At 32.8% G+C, this 25,890-nt stretch overlaps 1 protein-coding gene across 2 annotated transcripts in view; it reads left to right on the forward strand.

The window, feature by feature from the left end:
• Nucleotides 1–25,890, forward strand: part of GRID2 (glutamate ionotropic receptor delta type subunit 2) — a 1,896,723-nt gene that overhangs the window by 856,552 nt on the left and 1,014,281 nt on the right. The window lies entirely within an intron of this gene.

Raw genomic sequence — 25,890 nt, forward strand, 5'->3', positions numbered from 1 at the left:
TCCAAAAATCAGCCTAGCTAAGTGATGAGAAGTTATCCCTACCAAACTAGTTATTGAATAATGAACTATTATCTTTAGCAACTCAAGAAGTAAAGAAAACACAGCATGCCCCTCAGTCCTCTTTGATCCTCTGGTCTTTCTTCAGAGGTAGTAGCGAAGTCACTTAAAAGCAGGTAAATGGTACCAAAAATTACAGGTTTTAAACGGTCTATAAATATTAAGCTTAGCTATTGGTACTCTCCAATATATTCCAAGTAAACATTCTGTTAGATGATATTAACTAAATCAGGCTTGACAGTCTTGTAAGTGAAAAGACAGAAGAAAGTGGTCAATAAATGAGGGAAAATAGTTCTCATGTTCTGCTTGAAGAAGCAAATAAAGAAGGTCATGGAGTTAGTCACCTCATATTGTACTGCTCATGATAGCATTTGAAAAATAAAAATCATTACATTTTATGAGTTAAAATAGATTTCTTTTTTTGAGAAGCATAAAAATATATTTTTATTTTAATAGCTTTTTATTTATATGCATGGATAATTTTACAACATTGACAATTATCAAACTTTTTGTTCCAATTTTTCCCCTCCTTCCCCCGACACTCTCTCCTAGATGGCAGGATGACCAATATATGTTAAATATATTAGAGTATAAATTAAATACAAAATAAGTATACATGACCAAACCATTATTTTTCTGTACCGAAAGAATCAGACTCCAAAATATTGTACAGTTAGCCTATGAAGGAAATAAAAAATGCAGGCAGGCAAAAATATAGGGATTGGGAATTTGATGTAATGGTTCTTAGTCATCTCCCAGAGTTCTTTCGCTGGGTGTAGCTGGTTCAATTCATTACTGCTTCATTAGAACTGATTTGGTTTATCTTAATCCTGAAGATGGCCAGGTCCATCAGAATTGATTATCATATAGTATTGTTGTGAAGTATATAATGATCTCCTGATCCTGCTCATTTCACTCAGCATCAGTTCATGTAAGTCTCTCCCCAGGCTTTTCTGAAATCATCCTGTTGGTCATTTCTTACTGAACAATAATATTCCACAATATTCATATACCACAATTTATTCAGCCATTCTCCAATTGATGGGCATCTACTCAGTTTCCAGTTTCTGGCCACTACAAAGAGGGCTGCCACAAACATTCTTGCACATACAGGTCCCTTTCCCTTCCTTAACTGCTTTCCAGAATGGCTGGATGTATTCACAATTCCACCAACAATTTATTAGTGTCCCTGTTTTCCCACATCCCTTCCAACATTCCGCATTATTTTTCCCTGTCATTCTAGCCAGTCTGACAAGTGTGTAGTGGTATCTCAGAGTTGCCTTAATTTGCATTTCTCTGATTAATAATGATTTGGAGCATCTTTTCATATGGCTAGATATGATTTCAATTTCTCTATCTGAGAATTGTCTGTTCATATTCTTAGACCATTTATCAATTGGAGAATGGCTTGATTTTTTATAAATTAGAGTCAATTTTCTAAATAATGTAGAAATGAGGCCTTTATCAGAACCTTTGACTGCAAAAATGTTTTCCTAGTTTATTGCTTCCCTTCTAATCTTGTCTGCATTGGTTTTATTTGTACAAAAAATTTTCAATTTGATATAATCAAAATTTTCCATTTTGTGATCAGTAATGATCTCTAGTTCTTCTTTGGTCATAAATTCCTTCTTCTTCCACAGGTCTGAGAGGTAACTATCCTGCTTTCCTCTAATTTATTTGTAATTTCATTCTTTATGCCTAGGTCATGAAGCCATTTTGACCTTATCTTGGTGTATGATGTTAAGTGTGGGTTAATACCTAGTTTCTGTCATACTAGTTTCCAATTTTCCCAGCAATTTTTGTCAAACAGTGAGTTCTTATCCCAAAATCTGGGGGTCTTTGGGTTTGTCAAATACTTGAGTATTAAGTTTATTGACTGTTTTGTCCTTTGAACCTAATCTATTCTACTGATCAACTGATCTATTTCTTAGCCAATACCAAATGGTTTTGGTGACCACTGCTTTATAATGGAATTTTAGATCTGGTACAGGTAAGCCACCTTCTTTGATTTTTTTTTCATTAATTCCCTTGAAATTCTTGACCTTTTGTTTTTCCATATGAACTTTGTTGTTATTTTTTCTAGGTCATTAAGATAGTTTTTTTGGAATCTGATTGGTATAGCACTAAACAAATAGCTTGGTTTAGGTAGTATTGTCATCTTTATTATATTTGCTTGCCCTATCCAAGAGCATTTAATATTTTTCCAATTGGTAAGATCAGACTTTATTTGTGTGGAAAGTGTTTTGTAGTTTTGCTCATAATGTTTTTGATTTTCTCTTGGCAGATAGATTCCTAAGTATTTTATGCTATCAGTAGTTACTTTAAATGGAATTTCATTTTGTAACTCTGACTGTTGGATTTTGTTAGTGATATATAAGAATGCTGATGACTTATGTGAGTTTATTTTGTATCCTGCAACATTGCTAAAGGTGTTGATTGTTTCTGATATCTTTTTAGTAGAATCTCTGGGGTTCTCTAAGTATACCCTCATATCATCAGCAAAGAATGATAATTTGGTTTCCTCATTGCCTACTCTAATTCCATTAATCTCTTTCTCAACTCTTATTGCCAAAGCTAGCATTTCTAATACAATATTGAATAGTAACGTATATGATATGTTATATGATATATGATATGATAGTGGGCAGCTTTGTTTCATTCCTGATCTTATTGGGAATGATTACAGTTTATCCCCATTACATATGATGCTTAATGATGGTTTTAAATAGATGTTACAGATTGTTTTAAGGAAAAGTCCATTTATTTCTATACTCTCAAGTGTTTTTAATAGGAATGGATGTTGGATTTTATCAAATGCTTTTTCTGTATCTATTGAGATGATCATATGGTTTTTGTTAATGTGGTTATTAATATGGCCAATTATACTGATAGTTTTCCTCATATTGAACAAGCCTTGCATTCCTGGTATAAATTCTACCTGATCATGGTGTATTATACTGGGGATGATTTTCTGTAATCTTTTTGTTAATATCTTATTTAAAATTTTAGCATCAATATTCATTAGGGAGATTGGTCTATAATTTTCTTTCTCTGTTTTCAACCTACCTGGTTTAGATGTCAGTACCATGTCTGTGTCATAAAAGGAATTTGGTAGGACTCCTTCATTCCCTATTTTATTAAATAGTTTATATAGCATTGGGGCTAATTGTTCTTTAAATGTTTGGTAATTCACATGTATCTGTTCCTGGGGATTTTTTCTTAGGGAGTTGATTAATAGCTTGTTATATTTCTTTTTCTGAAATGGAGTATTCAAGCAATTTATTTCCTCCTCTGTTAATCTGGGAAGCCTCTATTTTTGAAATGGTCATCCATTTTACTTAGATTATCAAATTTATTGGCATAAAGTTGGGCAAAGTAACTCCTTATTATGTCTCTAATTTCCTCTTCATTGGTGTAAAGTTCTCCCTTTTCATTTTTAAGACTAGTAATTTGATTTTCCTCTTTCCTTTTTCTAATCAGATTTACCAAAGGCTTATCTATTTTATTGTTTTTTTCATAAAACCAACTCTTAGTTTTATTTATTAGTTCAATAGTTTTTTTTTTACTTTTAATATTATTAATTTCTCCTTTTAATTTTAGAATTTCAAATTTAGTATTTGATTGGGGATTTTTAATTTGGTCTTTTTCTAGCTTTTTTAGTTGCAGGCCCAATTCATTGATCTTCTCTTTCTCTATTTTATTCAAGTAAGCCTCTAAGGATATAAAATTTCCTTTTATTACTGTGTTGGCTGCATCCCACAAATTTTGGTACGATGTCTCATTGTTGTCATTATCTTGAGTGAAAATATTAATTGTGTCTATAATTTGCTGTTTCACCCATTCTTTAAAATGAGATTATTTAGTTCCCAATTACTTTTTGGTCTATTTACCTCTAAATTTTTGTTGAATGTAGTTTTTATTGCATCGTGATCTAAAAAGAAAGTATTTACTCTTTCTGCCTCCCTGCATTTAATTTTGAGGTCTTTATGTCCTAATATGTGGTCAATTTTTGTATAGGTTCTATGAACTACTGAGAAGAAAGTATATTCTTTCTCTCTCCATTCAGTTTTCTCCAAAGATGTATCATACCTATTTTTTTCTAATACTCTTTTTACCTCTTTAATTTCTTTCTTATTTGTTTTGTTATTTGATTTGTCTAATTCTGAGAGTGCAAGGTTGAGATCTCCCACTATTATGGTTTTGCTGTCTATTTCTTCTTGTAACTCTCTTAACTTCTCCTTTAAGAAGTTAGGTGCTATACCGCTTGGTGCATATATGTTTAGTATTGATATTGCTTCATTGTCTTTGCTACCCTTTAGCAAGATATAGTTTCCTTCCTTATCTCTTTTAATTAGATCAATTTTTGCTTTTGCTTGATCTGAGGTAAGGATGGCTACCCCTGCTTTTTTTACTTCACCTGAAGCATAATAGATTCTGCTCCAGCCTTTTACCTTTACTCTGTATGCATCTCTCTGATTTAAATGTGTTTCCTGTAAAACAACCTATTGTAGGGTTCTGACTTTTGATCCAGTCTGCTATCCGCCTCTGCTTTATGGGAGAGTTCATCCCATTCACATTTATGGTTAAAATGACTAATTCTGTATTTCCTGCCATCTTATTATCCCCAGATTATGCTTTTCTTTTATTTGCCCCTCCCAATCCTCTTTCCCAGTTTTAAACTTATGTGCCCCACTTGTATAATGATGCTCACCCTCTTTAGGATCCCTCCCTCCCCACTTTGAATCACTGCCCTTTTATTGTACCCTTCCCTTATTACTCTTTTCCTTTTCCCTTTTCATCTCCTCCTTTTTAATGAGGTGAGAGAAGATTTTCTGTAAAACAAGTATATCAATTATTTTCTCTTTGAGCCAACTCTGATGAGAGTAAGCTTCACACAATGTTCCTCCCTCTCTCTGAATTCCCTCAGATATGATAAGTTGCCTTTGCCTCTTCATGGGATGTAGTTTCCCTCTTTTTATCCCCCTTTCCCCCCCTTTTCTGACATCCTTTTTCCATAACTACTTCCCCTTTTTATGTTATATCAGTAAAATCAAATTATACATGTAGTCTTTTTGTATATCCACATTGAAATAAAGTTCTCATGAGTTCCTTTTAACTTTTCTGTTCCTCTTGAGTTCTATGGTTGGAGATCATATTTTTTGTTTAGTTCTGTTTTTTTCCTCAGAAACAAATGGAATTCATCTGTTTCATTAAATGTCCATCTTCTTCCCTGGAAGAAAATGCTCAGCTTAGCTGGGTAGTCTATTCTTGGCTGCATTCCAAGTTTTTTTGTCTTTTGGAATATCAGATTCCAGGCCCTTCGATCCTTTAATGTGGAGGCGGCCAGATCTTGGGTGATCGTTATTGTGACACGTCGGTATTTGAATAGTTTTTTCTTTTTTTTTTTTTTCTGGCTGCTTGTAATAGTTTTTCCTTAATCTGGTAGTTCTGAAATTTGCCCACAATATTCTTTGGAGTTTTTATTTTAGGGTCTTTTTCAGAAGGTGTTCGATGAATTCTTTCAATGCCTATTTTACCTTCTGATTTGATTACCTCTGGACAATTCTCTTTGATGATTTCCTGTAAAAGAGTATCTAGGTTCTTTCTTTCAGCATAATTTTTGGAAAATCCAATAATCCTCAGATTATCTCTCCTAGATCTATTTTCCAGATCTGTCAGTTTTCCAAGTAGATATTTCATGGGTTTTTTCCAATTTATCATTTTTTTGGTTTTGCTTGACTGATTCTTGCTGTTTCAGTGAATCATTGGTTTCTATTTGTTCAGTTCTGATTTTTAATGAGTTATTTTCTTCATTTTTTTTTTTACTTCTTTTTGTATATATCCAATTGAGTTTTTAAATGAGTTGTTTTGCTCTATGGAATTTTTTTCCATTTCACTAATTTTTTTTTTTAGTGAATTATTTTCTTTTTCCAATTCACAAATCTTACTTTCTTGTGAATTCTTTGTCTTTTCTAATTCATAAATCCTACTTTCTAGTGAATTCTTTATCTTTTCCAATTCACAACTCTTACTTTCCTGAACTTTTTTTACTTTTTCCAATTCACAAATTCTGTTTCCCTGCACTTCCTGGGAATTTTTTACCTTTCCCAATTCATATTTCAGCAAGTTGTTCCTTTCATGCAAAGCTTCTCTTTCCTTTCCCCATTTTTTTCTAACTCTCTTTTGACACTTTTAATGGTCTCTTCTAGGAAAGTGTAATATAAACAGGGACAGGTAACATTCCCCTTTGGGATATTGTCTGGAGACTCTTTGCTATTAGTCTCCTCAGTGTTGAAAACCTGCTCTTTTTCTGTATAGAAGCTATCAATCCTCCTTTTAATTTTTTTTGCTCATTTTTTAAAGCTTTTAGGGTCTGCCTTCAGGGAAAGGGGGTTATCAGCTTCCTCTGCAAAGCAGGGAAAGATTTAAGCAGGCTTCAGGCAGCTAGATATGGGAATGCTGTGGGCAAAAGTTCCCCCTCCCTCAACCGGAAGTGATTCAGCACTGCTGAGCTATGGAAGTTCCCTGGAGAACCCTGCTGTGTGGTTTAGAGACTGCCCTAAGTCTAGAGACTTAGAAGTGAAAATGTCACTACCCTAGGCCAAAGCCCACCTTGAAGCTGTGGGTATTAGCAGCTAAAACCGAAAGTGTCTCTGCCCTAAAGCAAATCACACTATCGAAAGTTCTATTGCCCCAGGCTGAGCCCCACACTGTGCAGATTAGTGGGTGTCCTGGGCTGTGCTCCCTTGCCATGCAGGTTCGCAACTGCCCCAAGGAAAAGTCCTGTACTGAGGGTTGGGGCTGCATGATTGGCTGTGATCTGTGCTGTCAGTCGCAGTTGGTTTTGGGTGGGTAAAGCCAGATCTTGTTGGGATCTGGCGTTTTTTTTTTTTTTTTTTTTTTTTTAGAATGGCTTTGAATTCTGTTGATCTACTGTTTTGTTAACAGAGCAGAGAAATCAGTCTATGCCAGTGTTGTCTCTGTAATTTTTCTAACCTCAGAGATCACTCTCGCTCAGTCTAGCAATATGCTTGCCTCTAGTTCTCTGCCTGCTTGCACTGATCTTCTCCCTGGCCCCTCAGGACAAACTTTTTCTGACAAAATTCCAGATTATCTTCTACTGGTGAGTTGTTATACTTCAAGTCTTCATGAGTTTTACCAGTCACTATTTTTGAGGCTGAATTAAATGTTGGTTGTGAGGGTATCAGAAAGCCTAGAAAGTTGCGTGTGCCTTCTCCGCCATCTTGGTTCTGCCCACTAAAATAGATTTCAAAGAATGAGGTAGAAAATTTATATGGATAATTTAAGACAATCCTTACAGACACAGATATACACATAATCAATACATAGATGAATACTAAGAAGCTTCAATGAATTATTGTCATGTCCTAAGGAAGTTTAACTGATGTAAATCAACTATGCATGAAGAGAAAGCAAGAAGAAACTCTTTCAGTGAGTACACATTTGGCTTCCTTGTCAAGCAGAGGAGAAGAGTAAAAGATTGTAAAGATCATTGCCTCAAAAAAAAGGAAGAAACAAAGGAAGTTTGAGAAAGGGGAAAAATATGTCATGCTTTGTAAAATACCCACCTAATAAGAATTATCCCTAAAACATTTAAGAAAAAACTAGAGTGAGGACAAAAAGTAAAAGAAAAACAAAAGAGCTAGTACAATTTGTGTAACAAATTCATTTCTCCATCGATTATTGTGAAGTCAGGACATTTACACTCTCACTACACAGTCCTCAATTTGCTCCATGGGAAAGTAAAAATAATGATAAAGAAAACAAAGATGTTAAGAATACCTAGTCTAAACATGGACTTTGACATAGTCTATATGAAAGATCACAATTATATTAAAGGATCAATGTTCAAGCTATCTGAATGAAAAAGCACCAAAGTCTTAAGAAAAAAATGACCTTTTTATCATTGCCCCCAAAACACACCTTAGGACATATTAATAACTACCAACCTACATAAATACTTTTCCATTTATGCAATTTTTTTTCAAAATCCAACACCTGAGATAATATTCATAACTACTCAGCTCCCTTCCCATCTCTACAAAGTTTTATAAATCTAAACACACATTAAGGATATTTTTGATGAGGTTATAAGATTACAACCTTTTGTCAGCATTGTTCTATAGCAGAACATATGTTTATTGTCACACAATTGAGTGAAAAGATAGCACAGTTAGCTGTGCTATATTTATATTGCCTTTTTAAACTATATAAAAGCCTAGTGATCAAATAAATAATCTGAATTTTAAAAGCTTTTGGGTTAAATGAAGTGGAATTCCATATAGCTGTCGAGATTATGGAAAGCAACTTCAAAATATTGGAGCCCTAAGATACTTCAAAAGAGATAAAATTAGCCGAAAAATGTGGGAGGGGAAAAATTTCTTTTAGCAACTAAATCATTCCTAGCTAAGGCTTCCTATTATAAAAAGAACCCAATTCATGTACATAAGTGACAAAATGATAGTTCCATAAGTGATTTCCATGTTTTTTACTCTTTATCACTATCAAATTGATCTGCTATTCATTAGAAATTCCAATTCTCTTCTCAAAGATTTGAAGGACACACATCTCTTTCATCCACCTTTCTGAAACAGGCTCCCTTCTTATCTTTCCTTTGTGAAATCCCTTGTGTTCATTAAGACAAAACGTATGTGCTACATGGGGACATTTTTTTAACCTTCTGGAGGTTTCTGCTATCTTCCTTTTAAAATTGCTTTGTTTTATTTTATATTTATTTACCTGTGTGAGTATTCCATAATTGAATGTAAGCTTGATTGTTGGAACTTTTTCATTTTTGTTTTCATTATATATCTCAAAAGGGTGTCTTACATGAAGTAGATATTTCATGAATGCCGGTTAACCCTGGAAATAAATATGCTAATGTATATTACAGAAATCTTTTCTTATTTTTTCTATGGAAATATTCTTAGAATATGTATATAGTATGGATCCATTTTACCTAGGAAATATTTTGTCATTTGCAACACAGGATACTTTGTAGCTGTCAAAGATTCTACATTTTTTGTTCCCTACATTTCCTACATTGTTTATAGCAAAGCTTTTTTAAGGGAAAAATTATGAATGAGCATACATGGAGTGAAATATGTGCTTTGAGTAAGATTTTGGTTTGGGATTTTGCCTTTCTTTTTCAATTGTGCATACTTCATTACCCCTTGTGTCTTAAACTTTCCTCCAAAGACAAAGAAAAATTAGGTAGAACCCTGCAATGAATGTTGTCTATGGAATTATGCCCTCAAATGATGTTTAATATTGGCTACTGTATGAAGTTTTGAATTTAATAATATAAACACATGCAGCTTATAAGATGTCTTTAAAATTTAGTTTGAACTTAGAGATATAACTCTTAAACTTACCAATTGCTACAATAAAAATCTTTTTATGATCATATATAATGCTTTCCCAATCTGACAGCCAGATTTCTGCATAGGTCTCAGATTAGCATAGTAAAATAATTGCCTTTTCTTAGACTTTATGAGGTAATAACGTTTTATAACATAGATTTCTATATTTTTGACAACTATTTTTTTTCATGAATTTCACCATTCTAAGGAAAAGGAAGTGGAGTGGCTTCACTTATTCCTCATTTCAATCTTACTGTCTTTATAGCCTTTAGTTTTTCAATGGTGAAATTTGTATTTTCTCAGTGTTTCCATGTAATTCATCCATAGTGCAATTATCCATATTTTCTTGTTTCACCAGCTGTGGTCTTCTCTTGTGTCTAAAATGTTTCCATTATTATGAGTATGGTTTGAAAACAACAAGCTTAGCTTTTTCATTTAAGAATTTTCCATGAAATCTTGATAAGTAAGTAGTAGGATTACTGCTGTGATAGTCATTTTGCAAACTATTTTCCATAAGCAATAATTCTAGTTATACTGCAGCAATACATAATACACTCTCAAATTTATTCTTTGAAATATTTGCAAATTTTTATTGCTAATAAGAATTGGGTTTTCTTGAGCTATCTACACCCATGTATCTTTGGTCACATTCACTGAAACAAATTCACACACACATTTTTCAATATTCAGCTGTAGGAATCTTATTTTGCCTCATTTTCAAGAAAATGCTTTTTACATAATTTTAAATTTAATTTCAGTTCCTCACCAAGAAATTTTAAAAGTATATGCTTTCAGAGAACCTGCAAATGTTCACTATATGTGAGCCTAGAAAAACAAATGATCCACAGAAGAAAATTGGCATTGGGTTCCATCTGTTCTGACATCATGTTATCATTTGTGTCTTATTGGATCATAGAGACTCTACTCAAATATCAAATTTATTCTTGCTCCAATAAAGCATCCTAATATTTGCACCTTTCTCCCACTTGATATATTGAACAGCAAGAGCTCATGATATAAATACATTAATAAGGACAATAAACTATTTCACATTTGATAATTTATGAAATCTGTCCTGAAATAGTAGATCATGATTAATATCTTAGAAATTCCAGTTAGCAAAAGAGGAAAAATTTCAAGATTTCTTTATCATTTGCAAGTAACTGCTATGAAATGTAAATTCTTCAACAAATGAGTTATTTGGTTTCAAGCTAAGAGTTATACCTGAGACTTGTGTATAAACCTTCATCTGTCTTAAGTTCCACCTGAGAAATGAGGAAAGGGGAGATTTTGACTAATAAGATCTTCTGAGAACCAAGGCTATTTGACACAGGTGCCTGTTCTTCTTGTAGAGAAAGCAGCACAATCTTCATTATTTTCAAATCAAACTAGTATTACTCATAAATGCTTTCTTTAATGGTTTTTAAAGGCTCATTTATCTGCTTCTTTCATTTGGAAATTAGCACCAAATAGAGATTTTTTACATTTAGTAAAAGCACAACTAGCTATTTTGTCTGAAAAAAACTGTTTTTTGGCAGGGTCTGTGTATAATTTAACAGCATGTTATGCTTCCCAGTTAATGAGTCAGGCAGCATCCTGCTTCCCACACCAGATTCCTAGTCAATGCAATACTTACTAGGTAATTGTTGGGTTGTCATGATATTTTTGACATACTGTTTTTTTGTTTTTTTGTTTTTTTTTTAATGGGGGGAGGAGAAGAATGTTGATTCTACATAGTTTCATTGCCTTTCCCCTTCCATTCACTATCACTAACTAACCTGATACAGCCTTTCACAATAAAAGGTGGTGGGACAATTCTATTTCTTTTTAGTATCAATTTTATCACTTTCTTAGCAAACAGTTAAAAACTGAATTGTGGAGAAAATGGCTTTTTAATTCTTAAGTTGGGAGTGATTACGAATGACTTGGAAATTTAGAAATCATCTATTAGGAATGACATGAACAATACATAGTTGTTCTGACAATAAACTGGGAAAAGCAAATATTGTTATTTCTCCAGTAAAATAAAAAAGCTAATTTTTTAAAGGAAATATTTGCCCAGTGCTTTCATTTTTTTCTTATTTTTCCTTGAACTTTTAATGGATATTTTCTGAAAGCTGATTGTTTAGCTATAGATAATATAGCTATAGTTTGCTTATTTGCATATTTTGATAATATATTATGGATGATATTTCTTAATTTTTGACACTAAAATTACTTTTGGCTTAAAATTTTTGTTTTAAAAAGATCATAAATCTTAAAAATTGATCATAAAATATTCTATCCTTAAAGATTTGAATTACTTTAGTTTTCATTTTAGAAAATTAATATGATTTGAGAAATGGGAACTAGTTTTCATTTAATTCTGCAATAAGAGAATGATAGAAATAATGCTCAAGAAGAAAATGTGCAAGACAGAAGTTTGTGTTTCAGTACTGCTTCTACTATTCATTCTTAAGACTTGGGTCAGTATGACTAGCTATAAAATTAGAAAAATTAATGCAAATTAATGCAATGATCTCTTCATTCTCCAAAATAACCTATGACTACTATCTGTCTTCATTCAAGTCTTGCTTGATCCTTATAATACCATTACATTTATTTTTGATGTTTTGATATATGGATATACTTTTCACTTTCATTACAATAGTTTATATACATATATGTGTATGTAAATACATATATATGTACACATATTTATTGTTTATTAGAATCTGCTTACTTTATTCTGCATCAATTCATATGGATTTTTTCCATTGTTTCCTATAACATACAAATCAGTTCTTTCAGCATAATAATACTTAATTACATTCATGTGTCACAATTTGTTTTACTTTTCTCCAATTAATGGGTATGCACTTGATTTCTAATTTTTAACTATCACAAAACATTCTGGTATAAATGTTTTGAAACATATGAGGTTTTTTGTTTGTTTGTTTTTATTGTTGGCTTCTATAAGATTTAAGTCTAGTAATGGAATCTCAGGTCCAAATAGTATGGATCTTCTAGTCAGTGAATTACATAATTACAAAATGGCTGTACCATTTCATAGTTACTCAAACAATCCATTAATGTACCTATACTCACACAATCTTTCCAACATTGACTGTTGCAAATTTTTTTTGTCATTTTTTGCCAACTTACAGAATGTGTGGTAAAACCTGAGTGTTGTTTTTATTTCCATTTTTCTTATTAGTGATTTGAAACATTTTTAATGTGATTATGAATACATTTCAGTTCTCCTTTCAAAAAGTTCATATCCATTGAACATGTATTATAGAATTGCTATTAGTTGCATTTATTTTTATATATCTTAAATACCAAATTCTTGTCAAAGAAATATGATCCATAAGTTTTCCCCATTAAATTACTTTCTTTTCTATCCTAAATATAATAATGTTGTTTTGCTTCAAAACTATCTTTTGGAGAGCAGGAATTGTCAATAATCAAAACCCTCAGATAAGTGAGGTGATATTATACTTTAAAAAACTTTCCAGAGCTTAAATAGCATCTTTGCAAGTTTAAGTGAAGTGCACATAAGGATTAGTGTCCAAAATTTAAATAGAAGTCTTTCAACTGCTTACATAATGCAGGTTAGGAAGCATACAGTGAGAGAAAAAGCCCAGACTTTAATGGAATGCCACAGTGTGAAGTTGCCAGAAAGTTTTTAATACAATGTACTGGATCTACCTCCTAATTGTTTTATACAAATGATTTTGCATAGAGATTAAGTTATTACATAGCTCATCAGACATTACATATTGATTAATGACTTGATTTTTTTTTCTTTTATAGGAAATATCTACATCTATGTTGAAGAGCTTTATTAGGGGAAATGCATTATAATAAATTAACAAATTGTAAATGTTATAAGTGCTGCATCCTAGAAAAGAATAAATTCAAGTGAATATTAGATGAAGTGAAAAATGGTCATCAAAAAATTTAATCACCGCAATGGGAAATTTATGGTGGGATAATTGCTACCTGACTCTGTGCCAAATGGCAAACAAACCAAGACAGAATCAAAGTACAAGATAAATGACAAATTAAAATTTACTTTAAATTAGTGGTTTAAAAGTTAGATTAGATTTCCCAAATATGCATTCAGTTGTATAAACTCAATACCAATTAAAGTTTGAAATCTTTTAAAAAAAATAGTAGAATAGAAGTTGATGATTTTAAGATGTTTAAATATCCAAATAGTTTAAAATAGATGTTTATTGAGCTATTATAATATCATAGATTCAGATGTGGAAAAAACTTAGTCTAAATTATCATTTTACAGGGGTGCAAAACTAAGCCTGCTCAGGTAAAGAAATTTTTCCAAGTCTTTGTGCTTCAGTTGCTATCCATATATATATTTGGTCATCTATTAGAAAATAATGCTAGGAATTAAATGGCCAGAATCAGAAATATTACAGTAACGATGTAGAATAAATTAATGCCCTTAGTGAAGTCATGGTTCCATTACATTTATATGGAGCATGAACATGGATATGATGCCACAGTTGCATGTGACTTTTTTTTATAGGCAGGGCATCTAGTTACAACTTCTTCCCAATCATATCAATATCTAAAAATAAGGACTAGTTATGAAGTTATGAAGTAAAAATAAATAGTAAATATTTGTGGTAAAAGTTTAAAAACTAAATCCCATTTGAATTAAGGAGCTTAGAGCTTCTTATTTCACCAACTCTGCATGAAATACACAGACTCTGAAAAAAATTGTTTCCTCTTGTATTATATAATATGCATCATTTAAGCATACAATATTGTAAATTATTTCCTAGTTCAGGTTCTCATTTATTCTCATCTAGACATCAATTCTCCTTTTCACCTTCAACTTTTTTCAATCCATCCTTTATATTTCCTGATCATGTAATTTTCTTCATTTGTAGATGAGGAAAGTATGGTCCAGAAAAGTAAAATGCCATGTACCAAAAATTGGTATACCATGGTATACTATACCATGTATTAAATAGCAGAACCAGTATTGAAACCGAGGGCCTATTACTTTAAATTCATTTCTAGTCATAGCTCACTTCCCCAACAACCTTTTCTTCAAAACCGCCCTATTAATTAGGGATACCATGATGTTTCTGGTCATTCAGACTTACAATCTGAATATTATCATCTGCTCTTCATTTTCATTTTTCCTGCATATATTATGACCTGCCAAATCTTGTCACTTTTATCTTCACAATATCTCTCCTATGCATTTCCTCTTCTATGAAGATGTCCCAATCAACTGTCATTTGGACTAAGCTGCCTATTTGGCATCTTCTCCTTTCTCTTCCACTTCTTTCTATCCTCCTTATAGCTTCTAAAATAACTTTCCTAAAGATAAAATTTGACCATGTTATCCTTTACCTCAATTAATTCAAGAGATTCTCTATTAAAATTATTGATAAACTCTCTCATTTGTCACTTAACTCTCTTTACAACTTGGCTTTTTCTTGTTCTTTCAGTCTTATATATTATTCCCCTCCATATACAATATGGTATAGCCATGTTGATCTTATTTATATGCTATTTCTCACACATAATGACTCTCTCTTCTTTTTACCTTTGTCCACTACACTTAATATACTTTCCCCCTCACCAGTGCCTTCTTTACTTTCATTTGAGACTTAGCTTAAGTACTACTTTCTACAAGAACTCTTCTGACATTCCAGTTGCTTAGTATATTCACTTCCCAAACTAACTTTTATTCATTTTAATAGATTCTACCTGTAATCTACCTGTAATGCATATTTATTTATACTTTCCATGACTTGAATATTAAGCAGAAAAAGAATTCTGTGTATAGTATTTCCTCTTTGGCCTTTACCCATCAACTTGTCTGAATTGAAATCCTGCTTGAATCAACATAGTGTTATATGGTTACCATGATCCTTTGAATCAATATTCCTTGGATGGAACAGTTCACTGATAATTGGTGTGTGATTTCTTTTCATAACTTTTCTGACTATTTCTTTATTGTTCTTTCTCTTCTGCTTTCTAGGGAGTCTAACCAACTCCACTTCTTTGTGAGTTCTCAAACACTCCCATGTGGTTTGTGTGTGTGTGTGTGTGTGTGTGTGTGTGGTGTTGTTGTTGTTGTTGTTTGTTTGTTTTTTAGTGTAATACATAACTCATTTAAAGCTTATAAGGAAATATGATGGTATGTAAGTTCCCTAAGTATTCTTTTCCTTCAACTTTATGAAGTTTGTTTCAAATGAAAGGTTATGAGTGCATTCACAATTGCTCTGAGACTTGAGTTAATACTTAAGCAGAGGTTAATCTTTCTGCCTAAATCCTCATTATATCTATTTCTAGTTAAACCCTGGTCTTTGTGATGAGGCAAAAATAAGTTTACTGGAAATGTTAGAATAATGAAGTATCTCTGAATTATAGTGTCTGTGAAGAGAAAGGCACCAGTTGGCAAAAGAGCCTACCTTTTCATTTGGTGCTGGCTGAAAAATAGAGTTGTGGATCAGGGGAATAGGTGAAGTGCATAATATACAGTAAATGTGTCAATGACTCTATTAATCTACTGTTTGGTAAACCCAAAGACTTCAGCTTCTGGGAATTGAACTCCATCTTTATCAAAAACTGCTGGGAAAAGTGGAAAACAGTAGAGCAGAAATTAGGCATAGATCAATATTTCACACCCTATACCAAGATAAAGTGGAAAAGGGTTTATGATTGAGATGAAAAGGGTGACACCAAAAGCAAATTAGAAGAACAAGGAATAGTCTACCTGTAAGAACTATGGAGAAAGGAGGAATTTATGACCAAACAAGAAATAGAAAACACAAAATACAAAATGAGCAATTTGGATTACATTAAAGTAAAAGTTTTTTGCATAAACAAAACCAACACAGCCAAGATTAGAAGGAAAGCAGAAATTTTGGAAACAATTTTATAGCCATTGTTTCTAAAAAAGACCTTTTCTAAAATATATAGAAAAACTGAGTCAAATTTGTTAGAATACATACAAGTCACTCCCCAACTGATAAAAGGCAATTTTCAGATAAAGAAATGAAATCATCTATAGTCATATGAAAAATGCTCTAAATCATTGTTAATTAGATAAATGCAAATAAAAACAACTCTCAGGTACCACCTCATAACTAGCAAATTGGCTAAAATGACAGGAAAAAAGATAATAAATGTAAGCGGTAATGTGGGAAAACTGAGACACTAATGCATTGTTGGTAGAGTTGTGAACTCATTCAAATCTTCTGGACCTATGTCCAAAGAACTATAAAACTATGCCTACCCTTTGAACTAACAGTTCCACTACTGTGTCTGTATCCCAAAGAGAGCATAAAAATGGGAGGAAAGGACCTACATTTCAAAAATGTTTACAGCAGCTCTTTTGGTGGTGGATTAAATGTTAAATGGATGACCATTAATTGAGGAATGACTAAATAAGTTGTGCTATATCAATGTAATGGAATGCCATTATGCTATAAGAAATAATAAGTAAGCATATTTCAGAAAAACCTGAAAGAATTTCATGAACTCATGCTGAATAAAATGAGTAGAACTAGAACAAATTGTATATAGTAACAGCCTATGTTTTCTTCAGAATTTCCTCTTACTAGATCTTCTGTTCCAAGATCCCTAGAGAGCCAATGAATGTCATGAATATTTTGTTTATCTTCTACAGCTCAGTTTTATCCTTATTCCTAAAAGGAAATACATTTCTGAAATTCTTCACCGTTTCAACCATACTTTTTGTTCAGGACTCAGATGTGAATACCCACAAGGCATTCACTATTCTTGTGAACACCCTTGTTAAGGCCCACTCAGCATTCACTACTGCCAGTCTCTTCTAATTCCCAGGCCCTCAGAGAAATCTCTGGTCACTGTCTCTTGTAGTGCTTATACCAATTTTACCACCTTATCTCTGTCTGAGGTCTTCAGAGACCTCTGGCCCTTATTTCATAGAACAATGGTTTAAATGTGTGGTAGAGTGTTCAAGGACAGCCATGTGTAAGCTCAAGATCTTTTATTCACATGTTCACATCCTGCCCCTAGCTGACCTCCTGCTGACTCCTAGGGAACTCCTGATGAACTCCAGTCAAAGAGAGCTATTTTCTCATCCCCACAACTTAAATAGGGTCTATGAGGTCATGGGGTCTCAGGTTTCAGTGCCTGCTTATTTCCAGATTGCACAATGCCTGACTTCTCCTCCAACTCTTACACATAATGTAAAATAATCCCCAGACAACTAGAAATGTTCCTTTTTCAAGCTTATTTAATTGCATCAAATGACTTTCAAAGACTTTTAACACTTATTCTGTGGTCTTTTTATTAGTTGTCTGATTATTTAAGATGGAATAATGCATCATCCTCTATTTAAGGTATCAAAGCTAAAATGAAGTTAAGAGTAGAAATTATACCAGTATTATATCAGCACAGAAAACTTCACACAAAGCTTTTTTAGACATTACTATCACCTTGCTGATTTCATTATTTCATTACATTGCTCTTGACTTTATTATCTGAGCTCTTCTGAGCTTATGACATAATTAAATGGTAGGTCTCCTATCATTGATCTTTCAGTGGAAAAACATGCTAATTCTATGCCTCCATGTCTTCACTCTCTTGTTAGATTTTGGAGAATAAATTATTAAGAAAATGTGGCATCTTTAAACATAGGTTGATATGCATGTACTAGAAATATAATACGTTAATTTCACTGAGCTTTTTGTTGAAATTCAAAGTTCTCCAATATGTTCAGTAGTATGTATTTAGAATTTAAAACTATGAGTTACCCGACCAGCAGGATGAATACAGAGAGGACTGGCAAGACTTACATGAACTGATGCTGAGTGAAATGAGCAGAACCAGGAGATCATTATATACCTCAACAATGATACTGTTTGAGGATGTATTCTGATGGAAGTGGACCTCTTTGATAAAGAGAGCCTTAATTGAGCAAAGATGGACAGAAGCAGCTACACCCAGAGAAAGAACACTGGAAATGAATATAAACTGCTTGCATTTATGTTTTTCCTCCCGGGTTATTTATACCTTCTGAATTCAATTCTCCCTGTACAACAAGAAAACTGTTTGGTTCTGCACACATATATTGTATCTAGGATATACTGCAACCCATTCAACATGTAAAGGACTCTTGCCATCTGGAGGAAGGGGTGGAGGGAGGGAGGGGAAAAATCGGAACAGAAATGAATGCAAGGGATAATGTTGTAAAAAATTACCCTGGCATGCGTTCTATCAATAAAAAATTATTAAAAAAATAAATAAATAAAAAATAAAATAATAAAATAAAGATAATAAAATTAAAAAAAAAAAAACTATGAGTTACCTTAAAATGGTAAAAATAGTTTTAAACTTCTTATCTCAAATTTGGTCAGAATAGGTCCTAATAATGAAGCCATTGAGAAAAGCTTATACATGTTAAACATGTTAAAGTATATGTTAGATACAATCCATGTCTGCAGAACCATACAGTTCTCTTGTTGCACAGGAAGAGTTGGATTCAGAAAGTAAAAATAACCAGGGAAGAAAAACAAAAATACAAGTAGTCCACATTCATTTCCCAGTGTTCCTTCTCTATGTGTAGCTGATTCTGTCCATCACTGATCAATTGGAACTGAATTAGATCTTCTCTTTGTCAAAGAAATCTACTTCCATCAGAATACATCCTCATACAATATTGTTGTTGAAGTATATAATGATCTCCTGGTTCCACTCATTTCACTCAGCATCAGTTCATGTAAGTCTTTCTAAGTCTCTCTAAATTCACCTGGTCCTTTCTTACAGAAAAAAATAATATTCCATAACATTTGTACACTACAGTTTACCCAACAATTCTCCAATTGATGGGCATCCATTCATTTTCCAGTTTCTAGCCACTACAAACAGGGCTGCCACAAACATTTTGGCACATACAGGTCCCTTTCCTTTATTTAATATTTCTTTGGGATATAAGCTCAGTAGTAGCACTGCTGGATCAAAGGGTATCCACAGTTTGATAACTTTGGGGGCATAATTCCAGATTGCTCTCCAGAATGGTTGGATTCATTCACAACTCCACCAACAATGCATCAATATCCCAGTTTTCCCACATCCCCTCCAACATTCAGCATTATTTTTTTTCCTGTCATCTTAGCCAATCTGATAGGTGTGTAGTGGTATCTCAGAGTTGTCTTAATTTGCATTTCTCTGATCAATAATGATTTGGAACACCTCTTCATATGAGTAGAGTTTCAATTTCATAATCTGAAAATTGTCTGTTCATATCCTTTGACCATTTATCAATTGGAGAATGGCTTGATTTCTTATAAATTGGAGTCAATTCTCTCTATATTTTGGAAATGATGCCTTTATTAGAACCTCTAACTGTAAAAATGTTTTCCCACTTTATTGCTTCCCTTGTAATTTTGTTTGCATTAGTTTTGTTTGTACAAAGGCCTTTTAATTTGATATAATCAAAATTTTCTATTTTGTGATCAATAATGATCTCCAGTTCTTCTTTGGTCACAAATTTCTTCTTTCTCCATAAGTCTGAGAGATAAACTATCCTATGGTCCTCTAATTTATTTGTAATCTTGTTGTTTATGAAGAAGGCAGTAATAGTTTCCTTTAAACATAACAAGCAAAAATATTTTATTTGCTAAGACACATTTTACCATCTAAACAAAGTGGAATCTCTCCTGATTAGGCTTCTCCTTTGACCTAGCTATTAAAAATGACCATCTCTTTCACAGACAAAGGTTGAAATGCCTTGGGTCACATCTGCCATCTCACAAGTTGTGTGAGTTTTAGAATTTAGATGCAAATTATTTAATTCTTTGGTAAGTCTGAAGTGATTATGATAGCCATAGAAGGCATGACACTTGGGATCTCATATGCTATAATATAAAAGTTCACTTGAGTCTGTAATTTTCACCAGAGAGTTTTCATGAGGCAACATAGACATTGTACTGAATTAAGTCTTGCCTTGATTGTACAGCCTTGGATTACTGGTGGAATACATGATGCAGTTCTAAAAGAAATAAAATAAGCCTAGAAGTAAATTGACCATCAGGAACTCCAGCTTTATTCTCTAGTATTGAGGGAATGGCAGCAATTATAACTCAGTCATCTCTAATAAGCTGTTAAAATAATGAGTAACATTCCAATTTACAATTTTTTTTCCATAGAGTGATAAGGTTTTCTCATAGAAGTAGTATTAGTGCTAAAAAGATAAGGATTTTAATATGCAGAGATTAGAAAGAAGTACCTAGCAAGCACAAAGCAAAGACATGTAGGCAAGAGACAAACATTTTAACTTGTAGAATAGCAAGGAAATAGAAGAATTTTAAATACTAAGCTGAGGATCTTTTTTAAGCAATTGGAAGTCATAGAAGATTCTTGAACAGAAAAGTTACAGGTTTAGAAATGTAGTTAAATAATATTATTTTGGTTATAGTGTAAAAGTAGATAGGAAAGAGCAGAGACTATAAGTAAGGTAACTGGTGAAAGATGAACATGGCCTAAGGTAGGAGATATCTTGCAAATGAGGAAGATGAAATGTATTTGAAATATGTGTTTATTGTTGTGGACAAGAATGGTCAACTAATTGGAAATGAAGAGAAAGTGAAGGAGCTTGAATTGCTGAAGATGACTCTAGGGATAAAAAAATAGTTGAATGGAAAAGACAGTGATGTTGTCAATAGAAATGTGACCATGACTATGTCACTTACCCTGTTTTCTCCTCTATTCAGAAAATAATTCTTCTAGAATTATCACATTAGATTAGATTAATTAATCTCTCTGAATTTTAGTTTTCTCATTTGAAATAATAGAATTAGGGATTTATTGAGTATCTCAGAAAGACATTATGAGAAAAATGTTTTACCAATTTTAAGACATTATATTAGTACAAGTTATTCTTGTATATATTAAATGTTATCTTTATTATAAAATGTAAAGGATTCATCTTATACTCTTCTATCATATTATCTGATCTACTCAGGTATATCCATGCAGCACAGAAAAATCATTTGTCCCACAATCACTGGCTGGCTGTGGCTATCTTAAGATGAAGTGAGTGAAACCAGATTGACATATACACTGAATCAATCTTTCTCATCTTCTGTTCTGCCCCATATCATAATTCCTTTGAGAATATTCCTGAGTTACTCCCCATGGGGAGTCTCAATAAATGAAAGAAAGAGATCAGTTCTACTAGTCTTTTAAAACAAGATTTAGTAATAACAAATCCTACAAATACAGCCTAAATGTGTTGGGAACTATTTTTTAAACTTTTGATGACTCATTTTTAAAAGTCTTATTCTAAAGCAAACAATTCTAACATTTTCTCATTGATTAATAGAAATGTACTTTTTCTCTAATTAAAGAAATAGCTCTGAGCTTAAACCATAGTATATAAAATAAACACAAGAAATCTTTCCCCCCTAAAATTTAACTTATTCTATGTCCCTTTTAAACTTCCTAGATTCATAGGTTTAAATAAACATCAATATTCTTAAATATACAATTTATTAACAATATAACAAGAACATTTAAGTATTTCAACAATCTATAACTATAAGAAATATCATAGCTAAAATCAACTATAATTAACTAAGATCTCTGATTTTTCTTCATCTTTGGAAATGCAGCCTACCCTTTCAGTTGTCTCAGGATGGCAGTCAAAACCTCCAAAGGATATTCATTAGGCTCTCTTTCAATACAAGTACTAGTTAAACTCATTTCTAAAAAAAGGAAGTTTTCAAGTTCTTCTCAGAAGTAACCTTTAACTTCCTATGTTTCTTAATAAAGAAATTCTGTTGGAACTCCTTGTACCTTATGTTCTTAATACAACAATTAAAGTACCTTTCTCCCAAGATTCACTTTTCTTAAAGATTCATTAGCACAATTCACAGTCCTTGGGAGTAACTATTGAATGTATGATAGTGCTTTTGTGTGAATGAAGTGAAATATGGAAGCCATGTTCTTTCCAATTAAAAAAAGCTCTATGTAAAATAAAATCATTAACTATTTCTTTGAACTGATTAGACACACATATTTTTCAATATATTTGTATGAGATAATATAAATACAATTGGAAAGTACTTTAGAAGTAATCTATTCCAAACACTTTATTTTCAAGGTCTAGAAAGTTTAAGTGATTTGCTCAAAGTTATACCTCTAGGATATGGCATTATCAATCAAGATTGCACCCAGGTCTCATTCCTTGCAAAAAAAAAAAAAAAAAAAGAAAAGAAAAGAAAAAAAAAGAAGGAAGCAAGGAAGGAAGGAAGGAAAGGAGGAGGGAGGGAGGGAGAAAGGAAAAGATAGAGGGAGGAAGTTATGGAGGGAGGATAGGAGGAAGAGAGGAAGAATAGGAGGGAAGGAAGATAGGAGAGAGAGAGGAAAAATGGGAGAGAGGGAGGATATTCAAATAGAGACAATAATTTTTCCATAATGACAAAAAAATTTGCTTATTTGTTTCTGAAATTCTAATGCATTTTTCTCAAAAGCTGAAGCCCTTTTATTATCTTTGGTGAAGTCTCTCTGTCTCTGTTTATCTTTGTCTGTGTCTCTGTGTCTCTGTCTCTGTTTTTCTCTATTTCTCTCCCTATCTACCCCCTTCTTCTTTCCCCCTTTCTCATCTCCTACTCCCTGTTTTCCCTTTCTCCCTCCTCTTCATCTCTACCCTCCCCCTCTCTTCCCCCCACTCTCCAACCTCCATTCTCATTCTTATTTTTATTCTATTTTAGGAAAACTCAAAGTGAACAACTTTAAAAAAGCATAACGTTGTCCTTTGTACCTATCCTTATATGTATAAATACAAAAAATGACAGACCTTAGAAATCATCTGAATCTAATCTTAAGTATTACGTTTTACAGGTGAGGAAAATGTCATCTAAAGACATAACTTGCCTGAATTTCAGTTCGGTTCTCTTTCAGCTTTACCAAAGTCATGGAAGCTGTTTTGTTCAATGAATACAATAACCATAGAATTAAAGGATGAGTTCTTTAAAAATGAGGACTCAATGGATTTTGGTTCTCTCCTCCCTCTCTCTTTCCCTCCCTCCTTCTCTTCCTTCCTCCTTCCTTCCTTCCTCCCTCCCTTCCTTCCTTTTTTCCTTCCTTCCTTCCTTCCTTCCTTCCTTCCTTCCTTCCTTCCTTCCTTCCTTCCTTCCTTCCTTCCTTCCTTCCTTTTTTCTTTCCTTCCTTCTTTCCTTCCTTCCTTCCTTATAATGCCCTTCAACCATTCCCTTATCATACTTTTGGTTTGTGTTGGGGTAAAAGAGTGCTGGCTTAGGTAAGAAAGTAGAATTTTTATTATTTATAAGCACAAATATACAGAGAATCTTGAACTTAAGATGCCTTCCTCTCCAATTTGTTTGTTTGTTTTTAATATGGAAGGTGTTTTTCTGAACATAGCTAGAAGAGAAAAATGCACTAATTTCTAACACAAACATGACATTGAAAAATATAATGTTTTGACTGGTTTTGGCCAATTTGATTCAAACATAATAGGGATAAAAGATGTAAAAATATATATGTGGACTAAAATTTATTCAATTCAATTTCTTTCTTGAATGCTTAAAAAAGCTTAATTATGCTACTTTTATGTAAATCTAAACAATGTAAACTAAACAACATGTCATTTGACTATTAATGTTATTTAGTCTCCCTTGAATTTTTGATTTCTTGAAATTCTTAGAATCAAGGAAAGGTACAATGAATTATAATTAATAGAACTCCAAATTTCCTTATCTTTTGTCTTTACACAACTTACCACAGAGCCTGGCATATGGCAGAATTAGGACTATAAAGGCCATTTAATCCAACTGCCTCATTTTTACAGATGAGGAATTAAATGAAATGAATTGTACATACACATAGTAAAACTGGGAAGTTATATTTTGATCTAACCATGGTTCTGATTCAAAAAGAGCTGTAGTTTTACCTTGATCTATGGAATTTTAGGCTTTAAACTTTAAGGTGGGGTTAAGTGAAGTTAGGAGCAACAGAATTGAAGGACATCCAAGCTGTATTTCAGTTGTTGTGTTTTGTTTGGTTTGTTGTTTGTTTGTACAAGACTTACTTTATGGTCTTCATTCTTTTGACTTATCTTTTTGGTTACTGCTGTACTTGAAGGTTGTTTTCTTGATCATTTGACAGTGGCTATAGATGACATCTCTACTATTTTCCCAGGGTTCCTATTCCTTGATGATTAAAGTAGCCTTTTACATGTGTACAAAAATTTTACTTGGCAGAAAATTTTCCATATAGAAATATTTTGGCAATGCGCATTAATTATATGAAGTGACATATTAATACTATCTTTGAATGTCACCTCTTAGAGAATTATTAAAAATTAAATGGTAAAAGACTGCTAAGTATCTAGTTGTATTATATTTCTAAAGAGAGAAAAGAAAAGGTCAAGGACACTGTCTGAAGAGTGAAATAAAAAAAAAAGCTGATTTTAGTTTAGTGACTAATTAATGGACAATGGAAAGTGAGAAGTAGAAAATCATCTTAATTAAACTCTTTGGAGTCATGAAGGGCCCTTAACCTTTCCTAGGGGGGTACATATAATATCATCTCCAATTCAAAGGAATTTACCATTTACTTTCTCCTCAAAAATTACTTTTAATTCCTAGGATCATATATAATATATTGTTCATTTTAATTATTTATATATGCCATGTCCTATACTAGATTTTATATTACATTATGCCAAAGATATACCATATCTCCACTAAGGCCTAGTAGCTTTTCTGTGATATACATAGAAGGGTAGGTAGGTAGATAGGTACTAGGTAGGTATTTGGATAGATAGATAGATGATAGGATCTGAAAGGTCAGCAGAAAAGACTGTGGTATCCCAGCACACAATTTCATTGTAGGCCTGGGCACAAACTCCAGTCCAGACCCCAGAATCAGCAAGATAGGATCTCTGAATCAGTAGCAGTGCTTTCGGACCTCTCATTCCGAGAACAGCAAGAAGAACTCAGAAGGTCAGTGGAGAGAGAGTCTGTGACAACAGGATGGAAGTATGGTGTGCAATCCCAGCATAGCCTCAGTTTGTAGATTCCCAGCTCTAGCCAGCACACTAGATCTTACAGCTACAGTGAGGCAGGAACACATCTAACAATTCCAGAGTAGAAAACAGTGCTTGTGGTCAGATTCCTAGAAGAATTTCTGAAAACAACTTGCAAAACCTTTGATACTTGGTTCAGTACACACTTCACTATGGAAACAGAGCCCTACTTTAACAAAAAAAAAATTAAACCAAGTAAAAGGCTAGAAAAATGAACAGAAAACAAAAAACAAAAAAATCCGATCATTGAAAGTTATTGTGGTGACAAGGAAGATCAAAATACTCAATTAGAAAATAATAAAGTAAAAGCTCTCACATTCAAAGCTTCCAAGGAAAATAAGAATTGGACTCAGGCCATGGAAGAACTTAAAAGGGACTTTGAAAATC

Source organism: Antechinus flavipes, chromosome 6 (genome assembly GCF_016432865.1).
Source record: "Antechinus flavipes isolate AdamAnt ecotype Samford, QLD, Australia chromosome 6, AdamAnt_v2, whole genome shotgun sequence".
Classification (NCBI taxonomy): domain Eukaryota; kingdom Metazoa; phylum Chordata; class Mammalia; order Dasyuromorphia; family Dasyuridae; genus Antechinus; species Antechinus flavipes.